This window comes from Lissotriton helveticus, chromosome 7, assembly GCF_964261635.1.
Source record: "Lissotriton helveticus chromosome 7, aLisHel1.1, whole genome shotgun sequence".
NCBI classification, from domain to species: domain Eukaryota; kingdom Metazoa; phylum Chordata; class Amphibia; order Caudata; family Salamandridae; genus Lissotriton; species Lissotriton helveticus.
In genome coordinates this window covers 1,739,642,932-1,739,655,549 of record NC_136068.1, presented here as the reverse complement: position 1 = coordinate 1,739,655,549, position 12,618 = coordinate 1,739,642,932, and the positions used below count along the sequence as shown (strand labels likewise).

The window sequence follows — 12,618 nt, the reverse complement described above, 5'->3', positions numbered from 1 at the left end:
GCTGCAGAGCTTCGGTAGCACCAGCCCACAAATGTATCCACCCACAGTTCCACAGCATTGGATTGAAATTCAAGTTCATTACTCTCAAAGATTCCAACACCACTGAGAAATGACTCAGTCCTATTATGCATTGTAACGTTGACATTTTCAGCGAGAAATCTCCAAAGCTCCAGATTTCAGAGGGACCCACCTGCTTCAAACACCTGGCCTACATTCCAGGGAGATAGCTACAATTTCAGCTGTGGCACACTCGGTGAGGATTTTCTTCTCAAAAAGTTATAAAGTCTCATTCCGTATTGGAACTTAGATACATTTCAAAGATTTTTTTTAAAAAAGCGACAAAGGGTCAGATATCCTAAGGTTTTTGCATTCTCAAATGAGCCATTTGCGATCACATAAAAGCATTTTGGCATGTATGAAACCCAAACTGCAATTCGGTAAAATGTTACTGATTCGCATTTTGGGTTTGTGGCTAAATACCATTCAGTATTTGGTTGGGGCATGTTTAGGTCGTCCCTTCCAAATACTGAGTTCGAATGGTATGTATTAATGTATTGCAAACGAATTTCAAGCACAAACCATTAATACTTTACTGGCTACAAACATGTGTAACTAACCTATTTGGACTGTGAACAGTTTGTTTAAGAGGAGACAGTGGCCCATGGGAACACTGTGTCTTCTTAAACAAACAAACAAACAGTCCCGTTTCCTTTGAGGAAAGTGGGCTGTATTTAAAAACAAAAAAGATTGCTTTATTAAAAAGCAATCACAGACATGGTGGTCTCTGTGATGGCAGAGATTCATGAGGGTTTGCAGTTTGTGATAAACCACACTGGCCATAAAAATACTGTTCGCAAATTGCAACCAGCATTTTGCAAGTAACTTTAGCACCATTTGACGAATCCTCGCACATTTTTAAAAACTATTATAACGCTCACTTCAGCTGCTGTTTTGAAAGTTTGTGAGTGTGTCTGTCAAGCGAAAGCTGAGAGAAAGGGTGGGTCCCACATCCCATTTTCACCAACAGAATGACACCAAATTTGGCAGAAAGTTAACTGCTTATCCAGAGAAGTGCTTTTATCTGGTTTAGTGTAAATCTGCTCAGTAGTTTTAAAGATATTAACCAAAATCTAAATGTTTATATTTAAAAGAATGCACATCCTCTTAGGATCCAACGGTCCCTGTGCTGAAATCTGATCGGCTGCCAACCCTTCAACCAGGAAGGGTTGGCAGCCATCTTGGGACTCGACTTCAGCCGAGTGCTACAAAAAAAGTTGAAAAAAATGGAAAGGGGGCAGGCTAGGACTACCCTGACCCCTAGATGTGGTGGTGGGGTCCCGGAGGGAAAAAATATATATTGTTTAAATGTCCCCAGAAGGAGCAGTGGATCCGCGGCTCCCGCTGAAAATAAAAGAAGTGGGGGCTCCTGTGCGTCATTAAAGGTTAGCCCTTTAGGTGGACCAGGTCCCTGGGGCATGAGCAAATATATGGCTCATGACAGCTCTGGGGACCGCCACCTCCCCGTGGCACTAGTTTTCATGTATAGGGGAGGTGCCCACATAACACCCCTGTGCCCTGGGGGCCACCACCTCCCTAGGGCAAATGGTAAATAAATGTGGGGAGGCCCGTGTGCCCCCACAATCCTGGGAACCACCACCTCCCAGGGCTAAAGATAAATTAAATGTGGGGGCCCTATGGCTTCTCCTGCAGCTCTGTTGACAACTCCCTCCCCGGGGCTAAAGATAAAATTAATGCAGGGGCCCATGCGGCCCCACACAGCCCAGGGTACCTCTACCTCCAGGGACAAGTTATTCAAATTAAGGGGGCGCAGAGACCACCCCCAGCCCCGGGGACCACCATCTCCCTGAGGTTAATTACTACAATGAGGGGGGCTGCGCAGCCTCCCTCATGAAGCCATGGATAGCCCTGGGGACCACCACCCCTCAGGGCCATCTCCTGCTACCTCCCGGGGTGCCCACCCTCACAAGCTTTCTGCAAGCTGTAGCCGTCAACCAGCTCCAACTTGCAGAAAGCAGAGTTTTTTCCTGCACGCAAATATGCATGAAGGTAAACAGATGAAAACATTGCTCCCGCAAACAGGGAGCTGCTATTTAAACCAGCTTCCTGCTTGCAGAAGCAACGCCGGCCCCCGCAGGAGGCGGGCAGCCAGCGGGGATGGCAGGGGCCTTGAGACTCTCTGGGGTCTAATTTGACACTCAGTGTCCTGTGGGCACCAAGGAGATATGGCCAGGTCCTAGGGATGGGGTACCCGGAGCCAAAATTATGCCAGAGGGCTGCAAAGCTCCCTCCCCTATTCTATGAAGGCCACGCCATGGGGGATGGGGTACTGTGGGTAGAAATTGGCACAGGGAGGGGGGCTGCATGGCCCCCCTCACCATAGTGTTAATGGCCAGGTCCCAGGAATGGGGTCCCCAGGGCCGAAATCGGCACCGGGGAGGAGGGCTGCACAAGTGCCCTCCCCTATTTTAAATTAATTATTTAAAAGACCGGGCCATGGGGATGTGTTCCACAGGGCCGACATTGGCCACTCACACACCCACTGACAGACCCACTTACCCACTCCCAGACACACTCACAAACCAACACAAGCACACACACCCATTCCCAGACTCACTCAGACACTCATGCTCCCACTCACAGACCCATTAAGACACTTACACAACCACTGACTGACCCATTGAGACACTCACTTACACACCCACTGAGATACTCATGCATTCACTCACACATTTAGTATCAAAGGTTTTAGGTTACAATTAGGAAATAAAATTAAAAAAACCTTAGAAATTCACTAAAAAAACAAAGGTTAGAGGGACATTATAGTTAAGAAATAGAACTTGAAAAACCATAGAAATTCACTAAAAAAAACTAAAGGTTGCAGGCATGTTATAGTTAGGAAATAGAATTTAAAAAACCTTAGAAATTCACTGAACAAATCAAAGGTTACAAAGACATTATCATTAGGTTCACATTTCACTCATACAAAACCAGTGAAATTCAGCAGTTATTGTTAACTGAGCCAACTATAACTTACGCCACCTCAATGTACTCCTTATGACATCACATATTACATCACTCAGTGACATCACTGATGACATCTCAAATGATATCACTAATGCCTTCATCCACAGAATGAAGCTGTATGGATGAGGGAGTAGGTGTCTGAGTGGTTGTATCAGTGAGTGAGCAGCTGTTAGAGTGTGTTTATAGGTAAGTGAGTAGGTATGAGTGGCTGTATTAGAGAGTAAATGCTCGTGTGATTAGATGTGCGGGTGAGTGTCAGTGGCTGTATGGGTAACTGAGTGGGTATGTGAGTAGCTGTATTGATGAGGGTTTGGCAGTGTGAGTGGGTGTATGGGCGAGTGTGTGGGTGTGTGAGTTCCTGTATGGGAGAGTGAGTCACTGTGTGACTTTTTGTATGGGTGATTGAGTGAATGTGTGAGGGGCTGTTAGGGTGTATGAGTGGGTATGTAAGTGTCTGTATGTCTGTTTGATTGTGTGAGTGGATGTATGAGTGAGTGGATGTGTGAGTGGCTCTATGGACGCATGTTTGGTTGTGTGAGTACTGGTATATGTCTGTGAATATGGATATGAGAGGTTGAGTCGGAGTGGGTATATGAGAGGTTCTATCGTGGTATGAGTGTTTTTTTGGATGATTTCATCATCAATGTCATCAGTGATGTCATTTGAGATGCCATCAGTGATGTCATGAGTGATGTCACTGGCCATGTCACGAGTGATGTAATATAAGAGGTCATAAGCAGTGCATTGTGGGGGCATACGTTTTAATTATAACTGCTGAATTTCACTGGTTTTGTACAACTGAAATCTGAGCCTAACTATAAAGTCCCTGTAACCTTTGGCTTTTTAAGTGAATCTTTAAGGTTTTTAAAATTCTATTTCCTAACTATAACATCCCTATAACCTTTATTTTCAGCAAATTGCTAAGGTTTTTTAATTTTATTTCCTAACTGTAACCTGTAACCTTTGTGAGTGAGTGCATTAGTGTCTCAGTGGGTGTGTGAGTTAGTGTGTGAGTGTCTCAATGGATATATGAGTGGTTATGTGAGTGGCTGAGTGGGCATGGAGTGGCTCCAAAAGTATCTCACTGGTTGTGTGAGTGGGTGTATTAGTGTCAGATAGGTCTGTGAGTGGGTGCTTGAGGGAGTGTCTGAGTAGGTGTATGAGTGTCTGAGTGGGTCTCTGATTGGGTGTGCAAGTATCTGAGTGGGTTTGCGAGTGCCTCCATGAGTTAGTGAGTCAGTCTGTGAGTGGGTGCTTGAGTCTCTGAGTGGGTCTGTGAGTGAGTGCTTGAGTTTCTCAGTGGGGTCTCTGAGTGAGTGCCTGAGTCAATCAATCAATCAATCAGGTCATTTGTAGAGCGCACTACTCACCCGTAGGGTCTCAAGGCGCTGGGAGGGGGGGGGTGCCGCTACTGCTCGAACAGCCAGGTCTTGAGCTTCTTCCTGAAGGAGAGGTGGTCTTGGGTCAGGCGCAGATTGGTCGGAAGTGAGTTCCAGGTCTTGGCGGCCAGGTAGGAGAAGGATCTTCCTCCTGTTGTCGCTCTTCGGATGCGGGGGACGGCGGCGAGGGCGTGGTTGGTTGATCTGAGGAGGCGCTTGGGAGTGTAGAAGTTGATCCGGTTGTTGAGGTAGCTCGGGCCTTGGTCGTGTAGGGCTTTGTGCGCGTGGGTGAGGAGCCGGAAGGTGATTCTCTTGTTGACCGGGAGCCAGTGCAGATCTCTCAGGTGTCCGGAGATGTGGCTGCGTCGGGGGATGTCGAGGATGAGTCTCGCCGAGGCGTTCTGGATCCGCTGGAGTCTCTTCTGGAGTTTGGCAGTGGTTCCGGCGTAGAGGGCGTTGCCATAGTCCAGTCGGCTGGTGACGAGGGCTTGGGTGACCGTCTTCCTCGTCTCGGTGGGGATCCACCGGAAGATCTTACGTAGCATGCGCAGGATGTTGAAGCATGACGAGGAGACGGCGTTGACTTGTCTGGTCATGGAGAGGGAGGAGTCCAGGATGAAGCCCAGGTTGCGTGCGTGGTCCGTCGGTTTGGGTGCGGTGCCCAGGGCGGGGGGCCACCAGGAGTCGTCCCAGGCGGAGGGCGTGGAGCCCAGGATGAGGACCTCCGTCTTGTCTGAGTTCAGTTTCAGGCGGCTGGTCGTCATCCATTCGGCTACGTCTCTCATCCCTTCGTGCAGGTTGGCTCTGGCGGTGGCGGGGTCGTTGGTCAGGGAGAGGATCAGCTGGGTGTCGTCGGCGTAGGAGATGATGTTCAGGTTGTGTTGGCGTGCGATGGCCGCGAGGGGGCTCATGTAGACGTTGAAGAGGGTTGGGCTCAGCGAGGATCCTTGGGGTACGCCGCAGATGACTTTGGTGGCCTCTGACTTGTACGGTGGTAGGCGGACTCTTTGTGTTCTTCCGTCGAGGAAGGAGGTGATCCAGTCCAGTGCCTTCTCCTGGATTCCGATGTTGCTGAGGCGCTGTACTAGGGTGCGGTGGCAGACAGTGTCGAAGGCCGCGGAGAGGTCCAGGAGGATGAGGGCCGCTGTTTCTCCGTTGTCCATCAGAGTTCGAAGGTCGTCGGTGGCGGCGATGAGGGCGGTCTCGGTGCTGTGGTTCGCTCGGAAGCCGGACTGTGATGGGTCGAGGGATCCATTCGTCTCGAGGAAGGCGGCCAGCTGTTTGTTGACGGTCTTCTCGATGACTTTGGCCGGGAACGGGAGGAGCGAGATGGGACGGTAGTTCTTGAGGTCGGTGGGGTCTGCTGTGGGTTTCTTGAGGAGAGCGCTGAGTTCGGCGTGCTTCCAGCTCTCAGGGAAGGTGGCGGAGTCGAAGGAGGTGTTGATGATGTCCCGCAGGTGGGGTGCGAGGACAGCGTCGGCTTTGTTGAAGACGTGGTGAGGGCAGGGGTCAGTCGGAGATCCGGAATGGATGGAGTTCATGGTGCGGATGGTGTCTTCGGTGCTGATCGGGGTCCAGGTGCGGAGGGTGGTGGTGGGTGGCGTCGTTGTGGTTGTGGCTTGCGTTGGTTGGTTGTTGAAGCTGTTGTGTATGTCCGTGATCTTGTTGTGGAAGTAGGACGCGAGGGAGTTGCAGAGGTCTTGCGACGGGGTGATGTCGTTGTTTCCGGCGTTGGGGTTGGAGAGCTCTTTCACGATGTTGAAGAGTTCCTTGCAGTTGTGTGCGTTGTTGTCCAGCCGGTCCTTGTATGCATTTTTCTTGGTGGCGCGGATCAGTTGGTGGTGTTTCCGGGTGGCGAGCTTGAGGGTGGTCATGTTGTCCGTCGTTGGTTCCCTTCTCCAGGCTTTCTCGAGGGCTCGACAGTTCTTCTTGGAGCACTTGAGTTCGTCGGTGAACCATGGTGTTTTTCTGCTGCAGGATCTGCTGGGCGGGGTCCTCAGAGGGGCGAGTTCGTCCGCGCAGTTGCTGATCCACTTCGTGAGGTTGTCGGCGGCCTGGCTGGGGTTCGCTGAGTTGGCGGGAGGGTGCTGGCTCAGGGAGGCGGTGAGCTGGTCGGCTGTGATCTTGTTCCAGCTTCTTCGAGCAACCTGTTGCTGGAGGTGGTGGATCGTCGTTCTTCTGAAGGTGAAGTGGACGCAGCTGTGGTCCGTCCAGTGGAGTCCTGTTGCGTGGCTGAAGGTGACGTCTTTGCTGGATGAGAAGACGGCGTCGAGTGTGTGTCCGGCGAGGTGGGTGGGGGTGGTCACCAGTTGCTTGAGTCCGAGGTTGTCGAGGTTGTCGAGCAGGGTGATGGTGTTGCGGTCGTTGTTGTTCTCCAGGTGGAAGTTGAGGTCCCCCAGGAGGATGTAGTCGGCGGAGGGGAGAGCGTGCGGGCTGACGAAGTCGGCGATGTCCTCGCTGAATCGTGTGCGTGGTCCCGGGGGTCGGTAGATCAGGGTGCCTCTGAGGGTGGTCTTCGGGTTGGTGTGGATCTGGAAGTGCAGGTGTTCAGCGGTGGTGAGGGTGTCATCGGTGTTGGTAGTGATGCGGATGGTGTCTCTGAGGATGATGGCGATGCCTCCTCCGGTCTGGTTGTCGCGGTCCCTCCGGGTGATCTTGTAGCCCTCTGGGATGGCGATGGCGATGTCAGGGGCTGAGGAGGCGTTCATCCAGGTCTCGGTGATGAAGGCAACGTCGGGGGCGGTGGTGTCGAGCAGGTTCCAGAGTTCTACGGCGTGTCTGTGGACGGAGCGGGTGTTGAGCAGGATGCACTTGAGGTGGGTGCTGCTGGAGTTCGGCTTGGCGGGTGCAGGGAAGGTCCGGATGCAGGTGAACTTGCAGGCGAGGCAGCTGAAGGGTCCGTGGGTGTGCTTCGGGGCGGCTCGGTGACATCCTGGGATGTGGCCGGTGTTGAGTGCGATGAGGTCGGCGGCGCTGTAGGTTCGTCGGGTCGGCTTCCGTCGGTGGGGGCCAGGGGTCCTGGCGCTGGTCGCGATCCGGTCGCGGACGGGCGCAGACGGGCTTACCTTTGGCGCGCCTTCGGCGCACAATCGGCGCGCCCGCTGCGCGTGACCGCTGCGCGTTCGCACGGTCGCCATTTAAGGCGAAGTGCGCGGGTGGGCGGGGCAGCTGGGAGGCGGGAGCGGGGAGGGTTACAGAAGAAAAAGGGGCGGGGACAAGCGGCGGTGGCGGGAAGGGAGGGCGGGGGGCGGAGCGGTAGGCGGACAACCAGGAAGGAGGGTACACACGATACAATACTGAACAGGCACAAAATAGCGACAAAAACGGGGAAAAAGCAGAGAAAACAACAGATCAGTGAGACAAGCACAAATACCTGACAAAACAACCAAAACAAGGGGAAAAAGCGCTCGCAGCGGCGGCAGCCGGCGAACGAGGCAGAAACGAGGCAGCAGCGAGGCAAGGGGCACACGCAGCAGCTGGTGGCCGTGCGGCGCGGGGGTGTCCCACAAGTGGGTCACACTCACCTGCGTCGCACGGTCGCCATTTAAGGCCAAGTGCGCGGGTGGGCGGGGCAGCTGGGAGGCGGGAGCGGGGAGGGTTACAGAAGAAAAAGGGGCGGGGACAAGCGGCGGTGGCGGGAAGGGAGGGCGGGGGGCGGAGCGGTAGGCGGACAACCAGGAAGGAGGGTACACACGATACAATACTGAACAGGCACAAAATAGCGACAAAAACGGGGAAAAAGCAGAGAAAACAACAGATCAGTGAGACAAGCACAAATACCTGACAAAACAACCAAAACAAGGGGAAAAAGCGCTCGCAGCGGCGGCAGCCGGCGAACGAGGCAGAAACGAGGCAGCAGCGAGGCAAGGGGCACACGCAGCAGCTGGTGGCCGTGCGGCGCGGGGGTGTCTCTGATTAAGTCTGTGAGTGGATGCATGAATGCCTAAGTGGGTCTCTAAGTGGGTACATGAGTGTCTGAGTGGGTCTGTGAGTGGGTGTGTGAATCTCTGAGGGTTCTATGAGTGGGTCTATGAGTGGGTGTGTGAGTGTCCGAGTGGGTCTGCAAGAGCATGTGTGAGCGCCTGTGTGGGTCTGTGAGTATGTACATCAGTCTGTAAGTGGGTGTCTGAGTAGCCAGGCGTCATTTGAATGGGGAGAGGGCCACACAGCCCCCTCCCTGAGGCAATTTTAGCCTCGGGCCCCATCCCCCGGTGGCAACTACATTCAAAAGGGAAGGGGGCCATGCAGCCCTCCTCTCTGGGCCAAATTGAGTCAATGGATACCTTTCCCAGGGCCTGGCCTTAACTGAATGGGGGCGGGAGTTCACGTGGCCCCCCCTTCCCGGACCGATTTCAGCCTTAGTTGCCCCATCCCCCGGGGCTCAGCTGAAATGTGATGTGAGAAGGAGCCACATGCCCCCACTCCCCAGGCCAATATCAGCCCTGGGGATCCCATCCGCCTATGTGTCTTTGGGTTCCCTGGTCGTAGCCAGGGCACCCAGTGTGCACAATGGGGCAGCATCAATGTCCTTGCAGTCCTGGCTGACTCCCTGCCTCCTGCGGGAGCAACATTGCTCCACACAACAGGGAACTGCTAAACATGCTGCTTCCTGTCTGTGAGAGCAATCCTTTTGAAGTGTTTATAGCCAGACCTCTGCAGTTCTCTGCACAAGCTCTTTATTATTAGCGAATTAGCAGCGATTGCCGATGTACAAATTTGCATTTCCTTAATTTTCTCTACAACTACTGAATTGATTTACACCAAGTAAGTGCAAGCGTGATCTGCAAACCCAAATCTACCTTTCTGCCAAATTCAGTGTAATTCCGTCCAGCAGGTCAGGCTGTAGTCATGTTCAAAGTTCTTATGGGAGTTAACATGGGAAACACACTAGCTTTGACCCACCCCATTTTTCTTGGACCCCGCTTGATGGATCACCCCGAAACTTTACATGTACAATAAGATTCACTATAACACTTTTTTGGGGAAGATCTGTGATTTGTCAAATGACACCAAAGATATAGGCAAGTCAAAAAAGGCATTTACTATGGAAACTTGCTCCTGACCAGAACTACTTACTGGCGACAGATATAGGGGCCGATTAGGATGGCGGACGGACTTGCGTCCGTCCGCCACCCTTGAGGAGGAGGGAACGTCCGCAGGGGCTGCGGCGTTCCCTCCGTGCTGATTAGGATGTGACCGCCAGGGTGGCGGTCACATCCTCTATATTTAACATTGCGGCGGGTGCAGCTACAAGCTGCACCCGCCGCAATGTTAAAAAAGCATGTGTTACATTTACATGCACAAAGCGGCAGGCACCGCACGGTGCCTGCTGCTTTGTGCACGCAAATGCAGGGGGGTACCATAGGTAACCCCCATGTGCACCCCCCACCCCCCATTCACCCAGGGGGCCCGCAACGGGCCCCCAAAGTGAATGTCCGTATGCTTTTCCATGGCGGAAAAGCCGCCGTGGAAAAGCAGTTTTACACGACCATCATAATATGGCGGACGGTGTCTCATAGACACCGCCTGCCATGTTATAGCTTTTCCGCCGCGGTCGGAAGCCGACCGCGGCGGAAAAGCGGTGGACGGAATTCCAGACCCACCAGCCATCCTAATTTGGCGGTGGGTCTTTGGAGCCTCCGCAGAGGATTTTCCGCCTCCTCCGGGCCGGAGGTGGCTTCCGCCGGCCCGGAGGAGGCGGAAAATCCTCCATCCTAATCGGCCCCATAGTTAGGACCTAGTTTCCATAGGTAATCCGCAACATTCTATTTGGAATAACTTTGGCGCTGGTGGACGAATCTTTGTGAATTTCTCCTAGAAAATGGCCTGCACGGCTCCGCTCCTTCCCTGAAAGTTTGGGTGTGATTCGTCAAGTGGGGGCCGAGAAAAAAGGGGGGTCCCAAAACGTGTTTTCCTCATGCAATTTTCCATAGGGGCCTTTAACCAGGGCTACAGCCCGAACGGCTGAACGGAATTACACCAAATTTGGCAGAGAGGTAGAGTTCGGTTCGCAGATTCTTGTTAAATGGTGTAAATCCGTTCAGTAGTTCCTGAGAAAATCAAAAGTAAAATCATAGCGATATCTAGGCACAGATTTCAGAAGTCTGTACAGTAAGCGTACCTACCCGAGCACGAGCTGCATGCTGATTGGCTGTCAACTGTCTGTCAACACTCCAAACCAGGAAGTGTTGGCAGCCATCTTGTGCCTCGGTAGAACCGAGGCACAAGAAAACAGAAAAAGAAACGCGAAAAATGCGAAAAGGGGGCAGGGTAGACACACCCTGACCCCCTAGGCCTGCTTAGGGGGTCCCACAAGGACCCCCAAGGCCCCCCAAAATTATTTTTTGGGTTGAAAAAATCACGGGGTACGCGTACCTTGCTGATCCCCCCCCAAAAAAATAAGGCACCACTCTGCAAACGCGCCCCCTTGCAGAGAGGTGTAAAAAGGGGCGTGGCATTACACCTCTCTGCAACACAGCCCCCCTGGCACATACTGGAGGTTCCTGGTGGGCTAGTTGGCCCCCAGGGACCCCCAGTATGCAAGGGGAATTAGTTTCCCCTCTGCAAACACGCCAGGGGGCTGCGTTACAGAGAGGTGTAATGAGGCCATTCCCCTTTTTACACCTCTCTGCAACGCAGCCTCCTGGCGCATACTGGAGATTCCTGGTGGGCTAGTTGGCCCCCAGGGACCTCCAGTATGCAAGGGGACTTAATCCCCAACTTAGAACGTGCTAAGGGGTGCGTTTGCACAGTGGTAAAGGTAGGGGGCGGGGCTTGAGGTGATATGTGTGCAAACAAGCCCTGTGGCACGTTTTAAGTTGGGGAATTAATTCCTCTTCAATCCATAGGTCCCCTTGGGGCCAACTAGTCCAACAGGTACCTCCAGTACGCGCCACAGAGCTGCATTGCAGAGTATTGTAAAACGGGGGCGTGCCCTCTGAACACCTCTCTGCAACGCAGCTCCCTGGCGCATACTGGAGGTACCTGGTGGGCTAGTTTGCTCACAGGGTACCTCAGGATTGAAGAGGAATTAATTCCCCAACCTAAAATGCGCCACAGGGCGTGTTTGCACACATGTCACCTCAGGCCCGCCCCCTTCCTTCACTATTGAGCACAATATTCCTTTAAAATCAGCGGAACTACGAATTCCGATTTACTCACCTGTTATCACGAGAGACGTCAGTGCTGCATCTTTGAGCCCAGTACAGACCCTGAAAAGTAAATCTAAGCGTACTTACCAGTAACGTGTATTTCCTTCCATAGGAATCTATTATGTGGTTTTCACCAGAAAAGTTTCTAAGTGTCTATTTTTCAAACGTACAAATATTCCTGTAAAATCAGCCGAACTACGAATTCCGATTTACTCACCTGTTATCAGGAGAGACCTCAGTGCTGCATCTTTGAGCCCAGTACTGATCCTGAAAAGTAATTCTAACCATACTTACCAATAACTTGAATTTCCTACCATAGGAATCCATTGTCTGGTTTTCACCAGAAATGTTTGTGTCTATTTTCACAAACTAAAAATATTTCTACAAAATCGCCTGTATGACTTAAACACAGTCTTTCAACTGTTTACAGGAGATGCACCAGTGCTGGAACCAGGATCTACGACTGAGTAAGAAAAAGTAATGATAACACTACTTACCTACTAAGTGAATTTAATCCCATAGGATAACATTGGTGATTCTATGTGAAAAAAATTCTGTCAACTTTTAAAATACAATAATATTCCTTAAAAATCACTACTGTAAGTAAAACAGATTTACTCAACCTTTTACAGGAGGTGTCCGAGTCCTGAGTCTACGATCCAATCCTGTGGTTAGAAAAGTAATCCATAAAGTAACTAATTGCATTTAACTAGAAGAACACATTGAGGCCAATGTTGCTCTGTGTTTGAAATTGTGTTGCCCATTGCAACAACTGTAACTACTGTACTTAAAAGTCTATTGCCTATTTGCAAAGTATTTAAACTAAAGTAATTCATTCTGAGAAAGTATATTTTGTAATGTAATGTATAATGTAATTACAGTGTAATTTAAAAAATAAAATGTCTAAAAATAAATAGTTTAAAAAATATAGTAAATCAGTATGAAAAAATATAACAATTAATACATTTAAAATTTTTCATTTACAAAACCTTCGAATTTCACTGAAAAAACCAAAGGTTTCAGGCCTGATATAGTTAGGAGTT

General features: G+C 51.3%; 1 protein-coding gene across 3 annotated transcripts in view; it reads right to left on the bottom strand.

Moving 5' to 3' along the window:
* Window positions 1-12,618, bottom strand: part of LOC144770727 (uncharacterized) — a 295,086-nt gene that overhangs the window by 74,802 nt on the left and 207,666 nt on the right. The window lies entirely within an intron of this gene.